Source organism: Canis lupus, chromosome 22 (genome assembly GCF_011100685.1).
Source record: "Canis lupus familiaris isolate Mischka breed German Shepherd chromosome 22, alternate assembly UU_Cfam_GSD_1.0, whole genome shotgun sequence".
NCBI classification, from domain to species: domain Eukaryota; kingdom Metazoa; phylum Chordata; class Mammalia; order Carnivora; family Canidae; genus Canis; species Canis lupus.
Genome location: NC_049243.1, coordinates 18,366,195 through 18,390,302, shown reverse-complemented (window position 1 = coordinate 18,390,302; position 24,108 = coordinate 18,366,195). Strand labels below are relative to the sequence as shown.

Sequence of the window (24,108 nt, the reverse complement as noted above, 5' to 3'; positions counted from 1 at the left end):
ATTTATACAAATTGCCCTTGTAAAAATCCAGAAGCTAGCTAAAAGGCTCCTGCACTCCAGTCAAGCATAAAAGCTATCTCTAGGCCAGTAGGAAAACCTGACACATCCTCTTGCCACAATCCTCATCCCTAGCACAGCACAATGTAATCAGGGGGAAGCCCCTAGCTTTCAACTTCTTCTTGGGGAGGGAAGGAGTTGGACCATGCATCAAAGTCCTAGCTTTTCTGCCTTCTGCCCAAAGGACTGGCTTCTCTCTTGTCTGCTCCAGAATACTGACAGAACGAAGCATACCCTAGCCACCTGGGAAGAGTGAACAAAGATGGCAGATTGGATACAATTGCCATACCCCCACCTGCAGGCTCCATTAAAAAAATAGCTGATGGAAAACTTCAGCTCCCAACTTCTCCCTAGAGAGGGCAAAGGGTGAACATGTGTCCAACACCTCAAATTTTATGGAGCCTGCCCAGAGGACTGGCTTCTGCCTAGCTTATGTCAGGGTACTAATGGGGCCTACCAAACTTTAGCTTCCTGGAAGCCAAGGAGAAGAGGGGGAAAAAGTCATTTTCAATTAGCAGTCACCAGAGCCCTCTTCCCTGGCTCAGGACAGTCCAAGGAAATGAAAACTAATGTACCCCCAGGAGAAAAAGAGGTAAACCAAATGTCAAATGTCCCAACTTCTCTGGAAGCTGTCCAAAGTACAGCTTACCTTACACCTCAGGGTGTTTACAGGACTCCGCTAACTCTTAACACCTGAGAATCAACGTGACAAAGACCATGGTTTGATCTAATATCTACAACCATTCCCCTTGGCTCAGTACAGAATGAATGGGAAAAATCCCAGATTCCACCTCTTAAGGGAAAATGTTGGATAGAATGTCTAACAATTCAACATTTCCAGGGCTGCCCATGCTTCAAAAACTAATCTTACAAGTGTCTGTGTTGACTTCTGTGGCTGTGAAAGATGCTTTTGTTTTCATGTTTCCTTATTGTCTAACATACAAGTTTCCTCATTCTGTCATTGGTGTTTTCTTTTTTTCTATTGGATATGTTGTATTACAAACTCTCACAAATTCTGTGTATATGTACTATGCATTGACTCAATCTAGATCTAGCAGAGACATCTTACAAATGATTAAGAATTATGCATGTTAATTTTTTAATAAAATTTTAAGGACAGATAAGATGTTCTATGTATCATTTACTTTTTGAAATAAATTGCTAATTAGTAACATTCTCTTATATAACTCCAGTGGTATGTACTGCTTTTAGATACAATGGTATTATATAATAACTTATTCTCTTTGTTCAATGAGTAGGTAAAATATTAGAGTAATAAAATGATAATATAGGGGATCTAGTCTTTAGATTTTCTAGAATAGTGCGTATAGTCCATTTTTTTGACATTTCTTATACTTCTAGATTCTATGTCAACTGTAGCAGATGCTGTTGATACTCTATCATTATCCCTTTGGTCTTTACTATTATAAATTGGTTTGATCAAATTCCAAATGTCAGCACACACTTACTCTGGTTGATAGAGCCTGATCACCCTGCATGCATGGCAGGCCAGAAGCATCACAGAATTTAAGAACTCCTGGAAGTCACCTTTTAGCATCAACTGGTGGGAGTTGTTATATGTCTTTGATCCTTAATCCTTCAGAAAATAAACACCGAAGTATAGAATCTAAAACTTTTTTCAGCATTCTCCAGCAGGATTAAGTTACAGTTGATCACAGTGATAAACTGTTTGAAAATACTTCTTTCATTATATCCTTATTTTTTCTCTCTACCCCTCTGCTGATACTTCCTGGAAAAACCTCCAAAATAAAAATATGCATTCAAATTTTCTCTCTCAAAATCTGCTCCCATGAGAATTGACTAATATAATCACATCAGATATTTCATTTGCCTTTTTAATTTGAATACTGATATTTATCAATTCCATTTCATGTAAAATGTCATTTCTTCTGTTCTTGCCAACTTTGTTAGTCTTCAATACTCCTTCTTCACAAATTGGCTTATTAGTCTTTCCTTCATTCTACTACAGGAGTTATAATTTTATATACATAAATTTATAATATTTATAATTTTTAAAGATTTATTTATTTATTCATGAGAGAGATACAGAGGCAGAGACATAGGCAGAGGGAGAAGCAGGTTCCAAGCAAGGGAGCTCAATGTAGGACTTGATCCTGGATCCTGGCATCACGCCCTGAGCCAAAGGCAGATGCTCAACCACTGAGCCACCCAGGCGTCCCTATATGTAAAATTTTTATGTCAAATGTTTATCTATTTAGTTCCATATTCTAGCCTAAATAATAATAGCAGAGCATTGTAATTATAGACAAATTATGATGGGTAGTGCTAAGCACTTTTGCTTTGGTGAATCAGGCAAGCAAAGTTCAATCTCCAATTCTACATTATTTTTTTTTTAAGAAATTGAGGTATTATCTATCTACTCCAAACATTAGTTTCCTTAACTGTAAAACATAAAAAATAACACTTAGAGAACATGTACAAGAACTGGGTTATTTAATAAATGCAAATTTCTTTGCATGGTATCTGGCATGTTTTTAGCTACCCAATGATTAACACTTAATATTACAACAAAAATTCTCCAAAGTCCCCTTCTCTATGCTCTATTCTAAAAAAATATTTTTCTCATTTTAGTCTTGATACATTCTCTCAATGCATAATTTATTGCCTTTCAATCTATCATTATTTCTGTTTTTTCTTATTTCTCCCTCTTTATTGCTTTACATCACTGGAATTACCTAAGTGATCCATAACATGCACTGTTTTTTACTTTCCAAATCTGTTTGATTTTTAACTTTTCTGAGAAGTATTTCACAACTCAAAAAGGATGCTTTGAAAAAAATAAAAATAAAGGATGTTTTGTTTCCTAATCAACTAAATCAATGGACTCCTTGTATTGCATAGGTTTTACTTACATGTCCAACTACTCTGGTATAATATTTATATACTCATGGAAGAAATATGCTATTAAAACTTCCAATTTCCTTTCCATCATCACCTACAAAGACCTTCCCCTTTTTATTTTACTTGAGCCATTCACTTGCAAGACCACTCCTTATATTTTCTTTTGATCTAGAAAAGCACATCTGTAATTGCAGATTTAAACTCATCTCTTGACTACTGTTTCTTTTCATAAAAGACATCTCCATGATTGGCAACTGTTTGTCAAACTGAGAGCCATAGTTTATAGAAGCCATTTTTAGTCTATAAAGAATTTACTAACCATCCAACTGGCAATACTGTACCAATATTAATTTTAATTTTTGTTCTTTGATTTCATAGGGTTTGACATTGAATTTTAAAAATTCAGGATCATTCTATGACTTAATTGTTAGAAGAGAGATAAAATAGGAAACAATTATATTTCAGTATTATTCCATTGTTTACTAATTTCTCCTTACTGGCCCAATGTTTCATAGTCAGGTATCAGTCACATTTATCACATTAGCAATTTCAAGCCATCCATATTGCCCCAAACTTTTCATCTGACAATTCACCCTTTTTTTTTTTTTTTTGCAGGTCATATTTTTCTACTTCATTGACAAAAAAGAACAAATTCTTCCTTTTCTCATGCATAAACATACACACTCAGCTGCTTCCACAAATATTAGTTTCTCCTTTATTTCAATCATACTGAAATATTTTTTTTAGCCTTGCTGTGACATGCACTGAAATTATTACTCCTTCTGTATAAATTTATCTCCTGGATTTTCAATACCATTTGTTTCATTCTACCAAAGAATTATTTCCATGGACTAAACCTTCTGGTTCTCTCATCTAACATTTTCACTTCAATGTTTCAACACTCTTCTCAATTCTATCCATTTGAAAGAACAACATCAGCCACAAAAAAACAAAACATTCTTTTGAACTTCAATATTCCCCTGCATCTACCATTTACCTCAAAATACTTCACTGGAAAAGACTGGGAAAAAGCAGGTTACACTCACCACTACTATGGCCCAACTATATTGACCCATCCTCAGACTAAATCTCACCTGTCATCCTTTTATCTAACTGCAATCTGTTCCCCACCCACAATACTCTAATAAGCCAGATTTCACCAATATCACAAATAGGTTACAAATAATATCAGTCACATTTGATATTGTTTACAGTCCTCATTTGTGACATGTTTTTGTTTTCTTGGTTTCCATAAGACTAGAATCAGTTGGATCTTATTATATTCCTGGCCACTCCTTATCTTATATAAATAAGATTTTATTTATATTCATCTTCCCAAAATATAGACATGAGATCTCCATGGAGTTCTACTTTAGACCTCTTTACCATTTCCAGATATTCTTCCTACTTTAAATGTAATACAGTTTTGTCCATGTTTTTCATCTATGTATACAGATCAAAATCTATCCCAGAGTTATTCTATTTCACAAGTGAATTAAGATACATAATTAACCAAAAATTGGAATTTATGTATAAGTATACTACTTAGCTGGTTTTCGGTTAAAGATTATTTCCTAAGACTTATTGTAATTATTGTTATTAATCTAGTATTATTTCTAATTTGATAAAATGTACTAAGTATTTATAAACTTTGACATATATAATAAACATAATATATAACACATGTAAATTACATTATATATAAATTATATCACATTAATATATTTATATATTTTGTTAGATTTTAATTATGTTTATATTTATTATCATAGTTCATATGTAGAATATGCAGAAACATACACACGCATACGTGTGTGTTTTATTCTTCCTCCTGAACATTTATTAGAGCATGGGAACTTATTTGGAAATGGACACTAACTACATGACAAAATGTATATAGGCCAATTGCTTCTGTTAGGTTGTATAGTAGTCAAATCATTCAGCTTGCATTTCTAAAATTTCCCATTGCTATTTAATATAGCCAGAATAAAATATTTGTTATACAATGAAGGAAAGTTTTCTCAAGGGTAAGAGACAAAAAAGAAACACCTCAGTTCCAAACATTTAGATTTTAATATTTTGTACTACTAGCATATTTTTGCCCTCAAAATTATACTCAGTGTGTTTTCCATATACATAATCTTGAATTTAGAAAACTTACTTTTTTCAACAGGAGATACCCTACTGCGATACCTGTATATTCTGTTTATTTCTTAAATGTTTTTCTTCCATGTTCAATATTGTATTAACAATTCTATAAAATTTCCTAATAGTAAATACTAGGTTGATGTACTTTACTCTGGCAAAATTAAATGTCCATTATTACAAATCAACCAACTTGTTTCAGTTAAACCCCTTACTAAACTATTGTTGCCATAGTGTATATTATTTCCATAAAATAGGGAAAAAGTGATTAATAAAATCATAGTTTCAGTATTCTACTCTTATTGAAACTAAAGAATACAAAAGTGAAGACAATATTGTAGACTTGAAAAAATCACAGAAAAAGAAAAAATTCAAGTGATAGTCATTATTGTGTTTAAAGAAACCTATCACTGTTTTTAAAGTTTGGAAAATATCACCAAAATAATAAATTTTTTTTCTTTCCCAGAATGGATGTTCTGATATTAACAATGCTTTAGATATAAATTGTTTTATGCTTAAAGCTACAAGTAATGCTTAAAACAAAGTAAGATCTTAAAAATAACAACTCTATAATTTTTTAAGGCACAATTCATACAAGTTTCAGAACTAGTGCTTAGATTTATCGGCTCCCCAAACTCTCTTTTACAATTTCAACCAGATAGGAAGTTTCTTTTATTTCCTGAACATAGTTTTACTTTAGACAGTGTATTGTGGAAGTTTCAAACATCTTAAGACTAATTTTATTAGCAACTTCTGTTACTTTTCAAGTCTTTGGGTTATCCAAAGTCTACATTAACACATTTATACCATACTTAACAAAGAATGGCAAATCTATACATGTATGTGACCACAGTAGTCACATAAAATACTGTTTTGTTCCATTTAGTAATATTGTAACCTAAATATACTTTGAAATATTTACTAAGTATTTAATGAAATCTACTAAACTTTACTCTTTAAATATTTTCTTGGATATAGGTCTAGAGTATTTAGGAGATCACATGAAAAAAAAATGTTGAAATGGTAACTAATTCCTTTGTGTGGACCAAATTGCTGGGCTACCAATAAGATGTTTCTATCTCTGGCTTACATTAAAGATATCAGATGTAGGCTTGTCAGATAATGGGAGTAAGGAGTATAAACGAGAGCTAAGAGTTTGTTATTCAACTGTGACATAAATATTTAAATTCTAAAATTAATATTTTCTTGGCAAATCACTAAACATTAATAACCAATAATTTTCTTTCTAAATTTAGTTTTTAATTTGTAAATTCATCTCTAGATAGGAATCCATACAATCACACTGAGAAAAGAGTCATTCAATCTAGAGCTCAGGCATCTTTAGCTGTCCTGTCAGTTGACTCAGATAATTGGCTCATGCACCCTTACATAGGTAAAGAGGTATAGAGAAGAATATTAGTGACGATAGAATGTTCATGTTTTCATTTTGGTATTGTGGAAACTATGATATGTCCAAACTGTTATCCAAAAGGAATTCTTCAGAGTTAAATTACTGAATTATTTGAAAAATAAGTTGGTTGAGGCAGTTTCACATACTGTTTCCTACATTTTTTACTAATTCTTGAGAACACAATGTATCCACTTGAAGAAAGTTGGCATTTTATATATTAGTGTCCACTTTCATAGTGGATTACACCCAACATTATCTGTCTTCACATTTCTGAGGCCTGCTTCACATGATCTCTGGAGTCTCATTTCCAGTAGACCATGATACAGAAATAAAATTCTACTTCTCAAAAGAAAGTTTGCATTTGAGTCTAGTTACAAAGAAAAAGGAAACCTTAGGAACCTTCATTTCAAATGACAGATAGCATTACATTGGCAAGTGTTGATCAGTTATGATTGAGAGCTCTGGAGGGGTGTATGTGACAGTATGAACTGATGAATAAATAAGAAATGTGGATGTTTTTACCGCCAGGTTACTTCCTGGTGTCTTCCTGAAATGAACAAATATTAAATAAATTGCTACACAAGTTAAATTAATAAAGTTCTTGAATCGCCTAACTCTAATTAGAGAATAGTCACACAGATTTCTACTTTTGTTGTTATTAATTGCTGTTGTTTCATATCCAATATTAAAATAATAGAATAGAGAAGATGACAATATCCCTGTCAATACTTTGGAGATGACAGAAATTGATAAGTTTTAAGTGCAGCATTCTAAAAATGAGAGGTGGTGTAGCTCTTTTTTTAGCAAAAGTTGTGTTTGGACTGTCAAGACTAAGAGGCAGTGCCACAAATAGTGACAGGCCCTGCAGGCTAGGGATAGACTTATTACTCTAAGGACAAACCACACCTGTAATTAGTTCACCTTCCTTCCAAGCCATCACACTCCTATTCATGAAAAACACTGCCATGAAGAGCATTACAATCCTATATGACAGACAAGAGAAGAACAGTTGAGTGAATGTGTGCATGAAAGCAGGGAGGGGCTGTAATATACTCTATTCTATGAATGTTGAATCTTCCATGGTTTTGCTCACATATTTCATAATATCTCACTAAGTATTTAATTATCACAAACAAGTAGCTCAATGGTCTATACATTATTAATTTTTGTGAAAGATCCCTTTCATAATCTGGGCAAAGTAACTTCTCTATGAATACCTATGATTATGTGAAATATATTTAAACAATCTGCATACTTTCCATCCATCTCTTGAAACTGTAAATCACTCAATTCAATTAGATGATTTTTAAGAAGGAAAAAAAAATAATTCAAAAGTAAAGAAAAAAATAAGCTTCAGCTTCTTGGATTTATTTTCTTGGAAATTAAAAATAATTACTTATGAAAACATTAACATACCAACAATGAATTTGAATAATGAATAGAATTCATTATTATGTGAAAATACTTTGGGGAATGCTTGTATTCTTTCCTAATATGCCACATTTTGTTCTCCAGATATATAATAGAACAACTAGTACCCTACTGTCTGGTTTAATGTAAATCAATACAACCTACTGGTATAGCCATGTTTTACTGTGAAGCTCTTGTATTTTGTAAGAAATGCCCTTGCATGTTTTTGGATAATCTCGCTCAACCTTATGAAATATTAACCAATGGAAAAACATAGCATTATTTCCCCAGTACAAAGCTAAAGTACTGACATAATTATTCAAGCAAGTGAATGTGTGGCAGGATACTTAAACAATTATTCATATCTTGCAATATAGATGTTGTAAATCAAAAATTTTAAATGCATTTATTCAAAGATTACAATCAAATGCAAAGGATAGTTACCCTCAAACACTGCCTATGAGATTTGTAAATGTAACTTTTCTAAAGGGAAATGTGAGACTATGATTCAAATGCAAAAAGCTATGTATAACCTTAGCCTCAGAAACTCATCTAGAAATTTTTCTCAAGGAGTAAAGATATCATAAATATTTAGTGAAAATAATGTTGCCCAGGTAATTATTTTATCATAAATATCATAATAAGTATATTCATATTATATAAATATTATATAAAATATTTACAAAATACTGCTCAGTAATATGATTTAGTAAATTTAGTAGATAAATCATCCAAATTATTGGATGTCATACTGATACTAAAATACCTTACAAAGTTAAATGCATTTACACAGAATACAGGGCAGATACACTATCATTTAATTAAAACACTATGTAAAAACAGTATAATAATCATGGTTTTATTTTTATGAAATGCATAAACTGGGGAAAGCATTCACCACAGATATAGAAAAAGTATCAAAATTGAGAGCTTTTTTTCTGGGTAGTAAGATGTGAGTAATTATTCTCAATTTGTTTCTATGTATAGTCTATTTTTTTCTAAGAGACGAATATTACTTCTCTAATAATAAAAAAAATTCAAAGAGAATGTGTTACTGAAAACAAAATAGGAGCTTACCAATGGGCACAATGAACCAACCAACCAGATCTCCCAGCTAAAAATACCAATCAAAAAAAAAAATAAAATACCAATCAACTGAATCTATCAAAAACGCACATATCCTAGTTGGTGTTTAAGCTTAATCATAACTTGTCTGGGTAGAGAGTAAATCTTAATTAGGACTCAGCTACACATTAAGATGTAAGTGGAAACGTGCCATAAAATTGGCCTAAAACTGAACGAAGGACAGGTATGGAGTAACCTGGTTACATATGGTGTAACCAGAAAGGAAAATAGAGACAACACTACAAAATACTAGTATCCCTGGACTTTCAAAGTGCCTCCTGGTCACCCCAATGACCTTAAACTGCTCTTAAATAACTGAAATATATTAAGTCAGATGCTTGCCTGACTGAGCCATCATTGTTGGCACACAAGGCATTTTCACTCAGGGTAAAACTTTACTTGTATATCAGTTAAGAAGTTCTGGCTTTATTCAATAGAGATAAACCTTTAAATTATTTGCTAAAGAGGGTAAATAATTTTGTTTAAAAAATATGGACATTTGAAAAATGCAGTGCAGAGAACACTGTCTGGAGACCAAAGGCTGGGAAAACACTTAGGAGATTTAGATGTTCTCAACCACAGGTAATAAGAGTTTACTGAAACTACGACCGCCTTTAGTAGAAATTGCCAAGCTCTTCCTAAACCTAGTTCTTCAGTTTCTGAGTACAGAACTGGAATACTGTTTTTTGTTTTGTTTTGTTTTCTTTAAGCTTTCCTTGAAGTTAGTGTCAAGAGTTTAGGCCAATGAAATGTGAACAGAAATAATGTCCACCACTGACTGATCTAGCCTCATAAAATATCTTACATGTAAAAACATGCAGGACTTCATCAACCTGGGCCATTGAATAACTGCATAAAAGGAAGGTCCCCACTGCCACTTTCTCCCTAGGACTGAACTTTATCTAAGTGAGACATAAATTTATTTTGTGTAAAACAACCATGATTTCGAGGTCTGTTTTGGCATCCAGCTGTATCTTATCTAGTACACTGATTATATATAAAGGAATGTAAAAAGAAAATGATGATATATGATTAGAATGACCAGGTAAACAAAGGACAACAAAGTAAAGCAAGTAAGCAGATATAAATGCCTAAACAAAGAATGAGTATTCTAAATTTCACAATAACTCAGAGATTTTAATATATAGTATATTCCTGCTTAGGCTGGAATACTGGCAGTCTTGCACCAGAAGAGTAACACTAAAACCAAAATAATGTAAGGGCTTATAACAAATTATTTCACAAACTGGATGCTTTAGACTCAAAATTATTTCTTCAAAAGGTTCATGCTCGGACACCTGAGTGGCTGTGGTTGAGCGTCTACCTTTGGCTCAGGTCGTCATCCCGGGGTCCTGGGATCGAGTCCTGCATGGGGCTCCCCGTAGGGAGCCTGCTTCTCCTTTTGCCTATGTCTCTGCCTCTCTGTCTCTCTCATGAATAAATATTTTTTTTTAAAAAGTACATGCTCTCCAACACATGTTTTCTTTTCTTCTATACAAACATATTTTTAATTTCCCTTCTTTTCCTTTTTCTCTTCCTTATTTCTCACCCATGTGAATAATTTAGTCAAGGCTTTCAGAACTGATTAGAGCAAAGTAAGCAAACCATTTAAAAATATTTTCTTAAATGGACACTTTCTTTTGTTACATTTTGTGTCCCAGGAAAAGTTGTGAGGTCTCCATGTACCTATGTAGAGCAGCATAGTAAGTTTTCATTGACTTCATGAAGGATCTACTCTGTCCTATTTTCAAACATACTAGAAGTTAAAATGAAAGAGAAACAAAAGCAAGTATGTTCAGCATCATAAGACTAGGGGAAACCTTAAAATTCTGATACAAATTATCCTAACAAGGTACCTATACAATTAATCCAAATCACAGGTGCTGATTAATAACTATCTATACTATCAGCGAGTGGTTTTCTCCTTTTAAGGAAAATTTTTGTTATTTCAAAGAACAGTAGTAACTGACTGGATAAATCAGGATTTTATCCAGAAAGAGAGGATTCAAATTGTATAATGTGAGCAAAAATAAATAGGTTTTCATAAAGATATAGAGAATTAGAAGCCACAAGAGATAACGCAGTGTCCGATGGTTACTAACTGCAGGGGGTACAGGACCACTCTTATGCTTAAAGTAGTAGAATAGTATTTGAAACTGAAGTATGCAGAAAGGTCAAAGATCACCTGGCACAAGTGCTAAATTAAACACTGGTCTAAGGATGAATACAATGCCACCATGACTTCTTAGAAGGAGTATTCAGGAATAAATATATCAACTTTATTTCTACCTCTCCAATATCTTGGAGCTAACCATTGTCTAAATCCATCACAAAACCAGTACAGTCAGAAAACCTACTCTGAAAGACAGGGAAACCGAACCTGATAATGGGGTAGAGTGGGGTAAAGTATATGACCAACACTGCAATTAAGTAAATGTCCAGAAAAGCAAAAATTTTTCTGTGGTGAATTTACATTGCACATTCTACTGAATGTTAAATATCATGTTCTAAATATGAAAGCCAAGGAAAATAATAGAAATTAAAGCTCAATCTCTAAAGAATATACATATGTCCCAATATGACATGATTTTTTCAGCATAACAAAAGGAAAAAATCACAGAATTTTTTATTAGATATCAAAAACAAATATCAGATCAGTCTAGTTTCTCATCAAATTTCCCCATTCAAGTATTTTCACTAGATTTCAGCATGCAATCAATACCATAAAAATCTTTAAATTGAATGTTTAATTCATCTTTTCTGCTCCAAAGTTTTAAGTCAATCTAATAATTTGGAAGTATCTTCTTGAGACTTGTGTGCTTTCATTGGTGAATGAGGAAGCCCACTCTGACTGATAGTGTGTGATTGCTACATATACCTAAGTGAACTTAGATTAATGTTAACTTTCATCTCTCCCAACTTCAAAAATGGATGCCTGGGTATTTATGTACAGTTTATAATTAAATTCCAATACCACCTTCAAAAATATTTAATAAAAGGCATATTAGCAGGGAGATGGGTTAAATGGGTGATGGGTTAAGGAGAGCACTTGTAGTGATGAACACAGGGTGTTGTATATAAGAGATGAATCACTAAATTCTACACTGAAACTAATATTGCATATGTTAATTAACTGGAATTTAAATAAAAACTTGAAAAAGGGGCATACTATTGATTTGAAAATTAGAGGTTATAATTCTAAAGATAAAATGTAAATAAGTTTCCAGTTTTTTCCAAACATTGATCTAAAATAATGCTCATGTAGAGAAACAATTCCCAAACATAGATTGAAATCCTACTGAGTAGTTGAGGACAACTGCTTAACATTAGAGTAATCTTAGCACCAATGAGAAGCTCCTTAATTTCCCTTCCAGCAATTTCAGCACTTGCCTAGCTCTAGAATGTTCTGACTAGACTTCCTAGATCCTTTTTTTCTGACACATCAGTGTGGGATGAACCCCATGCCTCAGTCAACAAAAAATTATCTCATCTCTAACAATTATTTCGATCACAGCAATTCCTATTCTTGCTGTAGTATATGAAAGCTATTATTCAAGATTCTTGTCAATACATAGTACTGTCTATCCTTTTTATTTAAGCTGTCTTGGTTAGCAAATAGTTTGAGAATGATTTTCCTTGGCATTTTCTTGATGACTAAGGAGTCTGATCCCCTTTTCATGTGTGTAGATGTTTTTTTCCTTTGTGCTTTTGGGATATAGAACTATAAAGTGGCTCTTGTGTCTCTTATTTTTAATGGATTATCAGTCTTTTTGTTACAGAACTGTAAGAACAATATAGCTAAAGGTCTTATGACAGTTAAATTAATTACATTTTTTACATTGTATGGCTTATTTTTCCACTTTAATAAGCACACATTCTTAATTTGAATGTAGGCTATATATTAATCTTTTACTTTGTATTTATTTCTAGATCCTTCCTAAAATTTTTCATAGTATACCATGATTAATATATTTCAATGTCATCCAGAAATTTTAATGTTTTCTCTTTAAAATTCAATATAAGCTATATGAGAATATAGGAAAATAGGAAAACATCTGATTATCAATTGGGTTTCAAACTTAGATGTTTCCTTGAACTTATTCATTTGCTGTTTTAACAAGACATTAACAACTGCTGTTTAAACAAGACTTTTAAATCCCCAGTCTCAGATAAGTCTTAACGTTTAATGTTCTTCCAAGAAATCAATCAGCTGAATCATCAGTCCAGATTCAGGGTGTCAGAGAGAAGACTACAGAATTAGAGGTCCTCTTGATTCTCACTTTAAACAGACTACCACCTCCCTCGGAGGCAGGTATGTGTCATGTCCTTGTTTTTCCATGAAGAGCTGTCGTAACAAAAATGGTCTCATTCTCAATGTTACTAGTGCTCTCTTTTTTTAGAATAATAAATCATCTGATGTTGATACTATTGGGCATTATTTGCAGAATATCATTTTTACATCAAAACTAGTAACTGGGATGCCTGGATGGCTCAGCAGTTGAGCATCCACCTTCACCTCAGACGTAATCCTGGAGCTCTGGGATTGAGTCCCACATCAGGCTCCCTGCATGGAGCCTGCTTCTCCCTCTATGTCTCTGCCTCTCTCTGTGTCTCTCTCATGAATAAATAAATAAAATCTTAAAAAAAAAAAAACTAGTAACAGTCAGGGGCTGCTGGGTGGTACAGTGGGTTAAGTATCTGACTCTTGGTTTCAGCTCATGTCGTGATCTTGTGGCCATAAGAATGGATGCATCAGGCTCCACACTTGGCTTAGAGTCTGATTGAGATTCTCTTTTCTTCTCTCTCTACTTCTCCTGCTCGTGCTCACCTGTGCTCTCTAAATTAAATATTTAAAATAAATAAATAAATGAATGAATGAATGAAAAAATAAAATAATAAAAAATAAAATAAAACAAATATTAAAAAAAAAAAGAAACAAAAACTAGTAACAGTTAGCCTTTCCTGATCTTGGTTCTTGTCTTGTTAACTTACACAGAATTCCCTGAATCAGTCTTTTCTTTTTCATTTAGGTAGAAAAATATAAAATATAAAATAGTAGATATTTATATACATCAAATAAATTAAGCATATATTAACATTCCCCATTTATCTATTATGTTATAGTCAAGCTACTTTTATAAAACAATGTCCTTTGTTTATGTGTGTAATTTTCCTTAATAATGTGGACTTTTTTGTGATTAATCAAGTTCTGATTAAATACAATTATTATCATAATTCTCAAATAATCAGTTTAATAAATAGAATTTCTTATAAGTTGCCTGTACTGTCTTTTAAGCCCTACTCCTGACATCTGGAATCACCATTGTTTCTTGGCAGAAAGGTTTTTTGTGACTTCTTTTTTCGTGCTTCAAACAGAACTATCTACTCTCCAATTATCTCTAGTTTTTTTTTTTTTTTAATCTCTAGTTTTAATTTAAAAAAACGTATTAAAAAATGTGGGTGCTAGTATTCATGTTAGCACATATTGAAAAAACACTGACCAGAACAGCGACACACTCAGAAACACTCTGGAGACAGAGCTTTTAAATTGTAATTAAGGTCCCAAGTCTATATCAACTTTTCCAACTTGGCTTAAATATTACTAAATCCTTTTGGGGTATTTTGTTTGGGTTTGTATCTTTTTAGTGTATTTGTAATACATGAAGTCACTTTTTTAAATGAATAACCCTTTTAGTCATAATTAAAGGGCAATTATTACTATTATAATCACTTCTGTCTTATTTTGTGGTCCCTTTGCTAATATATAATAATAATAATAATAATAATAATAATAATAATATAACATCAGAATTTTTTTCCAAATCAACTAGTCTTTTCTTAAATATGCACTTTTGCTTTTTGGGTTTTGTTAATACAGTATGCTTATGTATAAGCATATGTATACACAATTGTGATGTCTATTATTCTCTTCTTTGTATATTGCCTTTTTTTTTTTTTTTAAAGACTTTATTTATTTACTTATGAGAGACACCGGGAGAGAAGCAGAGACACAGGCAGAGGGAGAAGAGGGCTTCCTGCAGGCAGCCTGATGCAGGACTCGATCCCAGGACCCTGGGATCACAACCTGAGCCAAAGGCAGACACGCTCAACTGCTGAGCTACCCAAGTGCCCCCTCAGTATATTGTCTTAAGAAGCATGGCTATGTGGGGGACTGCTGCTGTATTTTTAGACTGATATTTTTATTGAATAATAAGAAAGGTTAATAATGTGCTAGTTACTAGAGATAAGACAGATATCTGGTTTTTCCAATTTGTGTAAAATATAACTGTCAGGGAATATTGATGGAAGTGCTTATCATAGAAAATACTTGTATCCGGAAGGGATCTAAAAACTGGAGATAGATTCATGTACAAGTAGCTTTGGTTCCATTTTAATGAATTTTAATAATATTTAGTCATATACATGTAAACACTCAATAGTTTTGGAGTTTGGACTTTAAAAGGATTTCAAGATTCACTAAAAATACCCTGCATTCTTAGGAAATAAATGTCTCAGAAATGTTAAATTGAGCAAATATTCTAGAAGACTATAGTGGTTGAGAGCAGACTTTGAAATTCAATATTTAATTCCCAGCTTGCACTCCTTCCAAAGACCATGAGGATTTTTTCAAATGAGGGCTGCTCCCTCCCCTCCAACTAAACAGAAAAAAATTATATAAGTTTATATATACATATAAACAGATTTCTTTTGCTATACAAGGCTGAATGATTCCAGTTAAGAACATGCTGTTAATCTGGTGATAAATTAAGAGCTAGACAATTGAAACAAGTGCATTAGGGTGTCTTTTAAAAAGGTGAAATAATATAGTGTGAAGTTTATAACCAAAACCAGTCCTCTGTGCCTATACCTCCATGAAAATACGATTATCAATATAAGAAAAAGAGAAACTTTCAACAGTGTTTCAATAAGGAGCTATGCTGTAGGTACTCACATTTTCAGATTTATAGTTTGGACACTTACAAAAAATAAGAGATAATGAGTGAACACACCCTTCTGGCTCAGTGCATAAGAGTTAATACTATTGCTTACAATATAGTACTATAGAATAACCCAAACATCTTGATGCAATGATTTTATATCCAAGTACGCCAGGTGTCCTATTTGAAGTTATTTCAACTTGGAAAAAAAATAAATGAATTTATTTACTTCACAAAAAGCTCTCTTTATTTCCATTGGAATTCTCTAATATGGATACTTTCCCTTTAGTGGTATTCCTCTTGGATATATATTCCTTAAAACCACAGGCCACAAAGTACATTAGAATGAGGTATTTATACATCTATATACTTATACTGCAAAAATATATAAAATATGTTGTCAAAGATATTTATAACAAAGTTATAATTTCTGATGGTTTGGTTTAGTGACATTAGTCTTTTTGTTAAAAGCAAGGAAGTGAAGGACCTCAGCTGGCTCTTCAAAGTCTAGGATTCCATTACTAACTTTAACTCAGTAAGATGTTCATTTTCAGTATTTTCTCATCACCACTGCAGCATTTTAAGCCATAAAAAAAAAAAAAAAAAAAAAAACTTCTATTAATCTACAACTCCTAAATTATTTGAAGCTAAATTATAGAGGCACCTGGATGGTATAGTTATATATTAAATGTTGAAATCCTTTTCATTATATAAATCCAGAATTGATTGTTAAAGCCTGACAAGGATAATAAACACCCCTAATTACCAAGAAGCACTGTCTCCACAAGCTACTACTCTTTTCTTAAAGGCATTTATGTGCTTTTCCAGGCAGATAGATTTGCTCTGCCTCTTAGCCTGACATAAATTATTTTTATATTAATCTTTCAGAAAAGAGGTTGTCCTCTGAGTGATAGCTATGGGGAATATAGTACCTCTGGGAAAAGAAAATTAATTTGTCTCATTATTTTCTATATCTCACTATTCCCTAAGCTGCAATACAGCTCAGAAACTTATAGTGGAAGTCTAAGCCCCAACAGTTAAGTTTCATGAACAGATATCATTAAAGAGCAAAACTCCTTAAAATAAGGTTAGCTGTTGGGAATTGAAAGCAAAGAAAAAGAATAAAAGAATCCAACTAGGAGAGATATTTAATCGAGCTTCATTATTTTTACTATGACACAATTATATCACCTTGTTATTTGGCTAGAAATTGCAAAATATAAGACACCTCATTAGAGAAATGGGATGTACTATCATCTCTTAGACAGGAGGGGGTATATTTTTCCACTGGAGAAGAAAAAGGATCTCCACAAATCACATTAATATATAAACAAATTACTTAGTTTAAATTGGCTTGCATGTTATGCCTAACTCACATGTATTTTTTATCAGGTTAGATTTTGAATGGAATGGTTTAACTCAACAGAAATTAGTCTCTCAAAAATGTAAGCTCAGTGAAAATTAAAATTACTTTGGTAATTCAACTCTAGAAAATAATATTCTTGGTATATTAACATTAATTAATAGCTTCTTTAACTTTTGGAGATTTAAATATATTTACCTAAGATAATTAAATATTTAAATATTTAAGTAAAGTATATTTGATGAGAATTTAAATTAAGAATATATTTGAATTATCAAGATACTGTATGTTGTACTAAGATATAAAGATTTTTTAAAGAATTACAGCAAATTCCTTAAGTGGCTTATAATAAACACCAGATAAATCATCCTTTAACTTTTTATACAAATAATTTCAAATAACAGAATCATTTGTAAAACTGGAAATCAAAGGGGAAAATAACAGCCTTAAGACATCCATGATTATTATGAAAACATGCAAAACTGAGGCTTCTTTTTAATTAGTATCAGAGAAATGACTGTGCATTTTCAAGTGGAAATCATGTGGCAGGACATGTGGAAATTACAAAGGCCTTACCTAACATAGCATTTTCAAAGAGATACAAAAAAATTGACACTATTAGAAAAGAGATGAGAGTTAAGGGTGGGCAAGAAGAGATTGCTCCTAGCATGAACTTTTTTATAAAAATTCTAGAAATTAAAATTCCAAGGAATTTTGAAGGTGTGTCCAATAATCAAAGTTTGCTTGCAATGACAGTCTCAAATGTAAGATACACTGAACAGATAGGAGGACCTGAAAATATAAGTAGTAAGGCCAATTCATGCACCACAATCCTGTATTAAGGGATCATATATTCTCCCTTGGCATCCACTGAGGCAGTTATCACCTTTTTATGCTGTTCCAGTGTAAGACTGTATGTCTTACACCCTCATAGCACTATTATGCTCAGTAAAGAAATATTTTGTGATTATACGTTTAAGGCATGACTCCTCTCCTTTGTCAGAAATGCATGTTTCTCTCGCAGCATCTATGCCCATATGCCTATTGCATTATAGGAGCACAACACATATAAACATTAATCAGATGAAAGGAAGACAGTGGGTATTAACAGCTCAAACAGGTATTCAGAAGTTAATCAAAATACTATGGTCCTGAATAAATCTGAAAGGCAAAATATAGCCATATCAGAGGTTTCCTTTTAAGGCAAATGGCACCATTCATTGAGAAGTGTGTTAACAAAACTGCCCATAGAGTGTAGTGTGAGAGATCAAGAAGTTCCTGCATGATTACTAGAGAAAACAAACACTAAGGAGGACTTGAGGACAGTTTGAAAGGCAATTCTGAGTACACAAAAAGAGAAAAGACACTTAATGAAGCTACAGTTACTAAAGAAGTAAACTGTGTCAAATTAGATTCAAACTGGATATGGATCATTGGATTTGGCAGTCAGGTGATTTTAGCTGAGATCGAGTCCTGCCAAGTGGAGAAAGGGGTTACCAGAGAAGAGTAAGTAGAAGACAAAGGAGGTGATAAGGGAAATACAGACCATTTGTTCTAGAAACTACAGAACTGTCAGATCAAGAAATCAACCTTGATCTTCCTGTAGATATTATAGCATGTGCAACGTGAAATTACTTCGTGGATGGGTCCGAAACAATTTCCAGATAGGAACAAATTTTATGTTTTGAGAAGAATGCAGATAAGATGATGAGTGATGGGATTATGACAGTATTTGAGTGTGTTTTGTCTGAAACCCACCTATGTCTTTGAATGCTCTGCTCTAAGGTTGTTCACCACTTCTTTCAGTCAGACATTATCTTTCTCAGAGTGTTCCTTTTCCCTAAGATATTTCTCTATAGGATCCTGTCACTTGCAAAATAAAGAACTCCTGACTAATAAACTTAGTGTTGTAAAGTACTTTGAACACTTAGTTCAATTTCTTGATCCCTTCCAATATCCCTGAAAATTGATCAAACAGCTCAGCTAATTTTCAAGGTGTTTTATCAGATTGATGAGCTATTGATTGCAAAGAAACACAATAAAACCAAAAGAAAAAAACTACTAACTCCTTGTATTTAGTAAAAATGTTTTTGATTATCTTTTCAGTCTAAGGCCTAAATATTTCAGAATGATAATTAATTTTCATGGAATACTAAGCATTATGCATTATTCTAAGTATATCACAGCAAATGCCACACAAACCTTGCAGTAACTTATGATATACACATCATTTCCACTTATAAACATGAGCATTAAGCCACAGAGAAGTTGCAAAATTGGCCCAAGTTCTCCCAACTGATCATTTGTGGCATAAGTACCTGAACATTTGGAAATACCCCCAGTGGTCAGGGTTAATAATTATTCTAAGTGGTACACATGCAATCCATATCATCTGTTAAAATATTTCAAGAAAGTCAAACTTCTTGTGGCCTACAGTATCGCAGTATGCTGAAATAGACAATACAAAATTGGGGAATACTCAACAAAGAGTAATTTCTCACTTGCTTTCTGGTTGGAATTGAAGTCTTTGCAACTAAATCGGTCTCTAAATAAATTTACAGGGCAGCCTGGGTGGCTCAGCGGTTTAGCACCTGCCTTTGGCCCAGGGTGTGATCCTGGAGTCCCCGGATCGAGTCCCACATCAGGTTCCCTGTGTGGAGTCTGCTTCTCCCTCTGCCTGTGTCTCTGCCCCTCTCTCTCTCTCTCTCTCTCTCTGTGTGTGTATTCTCATGAATAAATAAAATCTTAAAAAAAAAAAAAATCTTCTCCCTGCAGTGCTCCACGTGCAGTCCTGCTAAAAATAAATAAATAAATAAATAAATAAATAAATAAATAAATAAATAAATAAATAAATTTACACAAGTAAAATTATTTAGTGAATGTTACACTGATGGTGATTTTTCTTAGTACAGCACCCTGAACAAACAGTTACCAGCTGCCCCTATGTTTCTTACCAACCTCACTCAAATGCTTACCCCCCCCATCACTACTAACTGCCTTCTCCCTGAAAGGGAGGGTACATGTTCAATTCTATAAATAGGTTAATCCATAATCACATTTTCACATACTATCCTATTTCTCTGTGTACATTCCGACACAATTTGTAGATTGGAAGCACTCTATTGGATAATTTAGAACATATGAAAAAGATCATCTGTGTATCTTTAAATGAATTTTCATAAACACTGAATAGATCAAGGAATCTAAACAAGATAGGAAAGAAGATGAATTAAATAAGGAAAATCAATGTATAAAATGTTTTTACTCTATCAAGAGTCACCAGAGAAGTGATTGATCTAGAGCTGAAGTAATTATGAGCTCATTACTTACCAACAGGAATGCAAGCTCAATACTGGGTAGAATCCTAGAGGATCTCTGTCCTTGAAGTTTGGAAATAATGACTAGAACACAAAAGTATTCAATTAGCAGCTTACTTCCCATAAATTACTTTTTTTCTTCCAAGTGGAACAGAGTCAATAATCAATCTTCAGTTTAGCTTCTTATCCTAGATCAAAGGTAAATTCATTCTTCTGAAATGACTAAATTTAGTAACATGTAAGAGAAATACTAATTCAGAAAAAAATAAACAAACAGCATTAAAATGCTAGAAACACCACTACTGATTTCATTTCTTGCTTTGAATTAAATTTTAAGATAGCTGAGAATGTTGATTGTCTAAGCTGAATTGAGATATTGTTAATGAAGGGTTTTTTTCAGGATAGTGAGTAATTTGGAATATTAAATCATTTTCATCTCACTTTAAGTGCCACCATAAAAAATTATTTATAGTTTTAATTTGTACATTCAGTAAGTTTTCACTATATTTGTATATTGAAAAAGGCTGTTAACTCTTTCCCACAAATACTGTTTTGCTCTTTTTTTCCTTCTTCCAAGAAGGAAAACTATTAGCACAGTTGAGAATAGTAGAGTCAACAGTTTGAAATCTACCAAGGAATTTGGGTTTATGGGTGTATAGACTAAACCAAAATTGTACACAGTTACAGTTTATGCCCAGGAATATTATAGATGCTTCATGTACACTTAGCATGATTTTTTGGGTTCTTCCAATTCAACAGTGTATTTTTACAAATCATCAGAAACAAATAAAAATTTCCTTAAGTACTTCTAGAGGAAACCATTCACTAAGTTGATATCAATTATTTCATTTGCTTAGAGATAATCATATGGTTGGTTCTGTGGACAATTATCACATAATTCTATTTAGAAAAACACAATGTCTAACAATATTGGACATCCTCCTCAGAACTACATCATAACCAAGGAAGGAATTTGTTAATTCCTTGAAGATAGTCAATCAATGTGCTATCATTACCAAATAATGAGAAGAAATGTTGGTAGAAAAAAATAAAACTCCCCCCAAATTGTTCTACTGACCACGAAATAACTGTGTATAATTATCATCATCACACTTCAACTATTCTGAGAGCAGAGCATGTGACTTGAGGTGAAACTGACATATATAAAAGGATTAAAGAAGAACTGTTAGATGTTTCAAATAAGGGAAGCTAATGGCAGATATTGTCAAAGTATGGAAACAATGAGCAACATGCAAAAAGAACACAGACCTCTAAACTTTATCATAGAATATGAAGATCAGAATATACCTACTGTTTTTAAGATACATAAAATAATATTTTATATAGCCAGTTTGGGCTGATAGAGTACTACTCAGTAGTAAAGTATGAAAACACTCAAAGGGCAGGATTTAAAATAAATTAATGCCTGGCATTAAATCATGCATTGAACAGGTACATGATAAGAAACTACTATGTTAAAAGAAGTAATTCACTAGTAATCTCAGTAACGTATAAAAAGAACTTGATAAAGGACATTTTAATAGGATTTAGCCTAGTCTCAGAAGTCAAGGAAGACCTCAAGAGGATGTTTAATTTGACATCTCCAAGAGAAGCAGGAGTCAGTCGAAGGTTTGAGGAAAGTGGTAAAAAGATTGCAGACAGAAGAGAGTGGAGACAGCAGATAGATAAATAATAGGCTATCTAGGGCATTAAGAATGGTTGAAGGACATCACTAATAATTTGATACTTATGGATGACAATCATGACCCCTTAAATTGCTAGAGTTGCACTATCCAAGATAGAAAATTGAGTTTAACTGGCCATAAGTCTACTGCATTAAAGCCCTTTTTATGTTTTTATATCTTTGGGTATAAGGTAGGAAATTTGTAAAATTCTATTATAATATCATCCACCTAATTTCTGAATATCAGTGATACTGGAAAGTAATTTTTTCACTAAAAGTAAGGGTTTCCTCTTAATAACTTTGCAGAGTTTATCTTTGAAGGTGTAATAGAATCCATGAAATTTGTGAACTGAAGCTAGAAATAAATTATGTTTTCTAATTTCTGCTAAAGGATCTGGCAGAGAAAAGCATGTTTCCAAATATTTTATATTAGATTTCTTGCTTTACAAAAATGAATAAATAGCTCAATATTTTATAAACTAATTATACAAAATTATTTTTAAAGTCTCAACTACACTCCATAATATCCTTGTGGCAGGATATTTCCTTCCATTCTATTTAGATCCCATTATTTTACTCCACTCATCTAGGGAAAAAAAAAGCTACGTATTTTAGGACATTTGAAATTTGACATTTTAGGTGGGTTTTTCTCATATTTTCTGAGTATAGGGCCAATACTATTTTACCCTTTGAAAATAATCTCTGGTATAATAGCAACCATTTTATTAACAAGGTTATGCAGGAATGCTAATGAAGGAAAATAAGAGAATGAGGGATGCTAACTTAAAATGGACAGTTTCCAGGACACATGGGTGGCTCAGCAGTTAAGCATCTGCCTTCGGGCCAGGGCATGATCCTGGAGTCCCAGAATCAGTCCTACATCTGGCTCCCTGCCTGAAGCCTGCTTCTTCTTCTGCCTAGGTCTCTGCCCCTCTCTCCCTTTGGGTCTCTCATGAATAAATAAAAAATCTTTTAAAAAATAAAATAAAACCAAATGGACAATTTCCTAAAAGCTGATGAATAAACATTCTTTACAAAATTCCAACAGAGCTTGGAAGTAAGGCAACCTTTAATTGTGTGGAGTAACTTCTCTAACAATGGTAGACAGAAATGTAATATGGAAAATGTTATAAACTCAATATTCTAAATACAATTACAAAACTGACACTAATAATGCACGGGTATAATGCACTAGGAGATGAGGCACTTATGTATAAGTCATGTTGTTTTTGATACTGCATTTAAATATTCAAGAAATGTATTTTTGAAATGTACAGTTTGGACTAAAAAGTAAGTATGAATTGAAGTGGGAAGGAACAAAAAATATTTTCCAAATAATAACTTGCATTTTGATCATTGTTAAATATTAACCATGCTAAAAATTAAATGCCAAGTAGCAGTGAAGCACACTCAGTGAGAAAGCAGATTTTTACAACCATAATACCTGGATTCTTTACCTCTTCCTCCAGTATTTCCTAGTGAGGCTACCTTGAGCGAGAAATGCTCAATCTTTATATGACTTTTTTCATCTGTAAAATGGAACAAACAGTATTTACCTCAAAAGGTTTTGAAATTTAATGAGCTAACATATGCAAAGTGCTTAAAATACTTTCTGACCTAGAATATGTTTGATCAATGACTTAGTTCTATTAATTTCTAAAACAGGTGATGTATAAAATAACATACATAAATTTAACATAGCATTAACACATCAATATATACATTTTGTTTTTAACAAAACTACACAATTTGAAAATTGAATTGTAATTTTAAAA

General features: G+C 32.6%; 1 long non-coding RNA gene across 2 annotated transcripts in view; it reads right to left on the bottom strand.

The window, feature by feature from the left end:
• LOC610091 overlaps positions 1–24,108 on the bottom strand; it is a 40,132-nt gene that overhangs the window by 9,347 nt on the left and 6,677 nt on the right. For both annotated transcript variants that reach the window (XR_005376341.1, XR_005376342.1), the window contains exon 2: positions 20,663–20,733. This is a non-coding gene — a long non-coding RNA (uncharacterized LOC610091). The remainder of the gene's footprint in view (positions 1–20,662; positions 20,734–24,108) is intronic.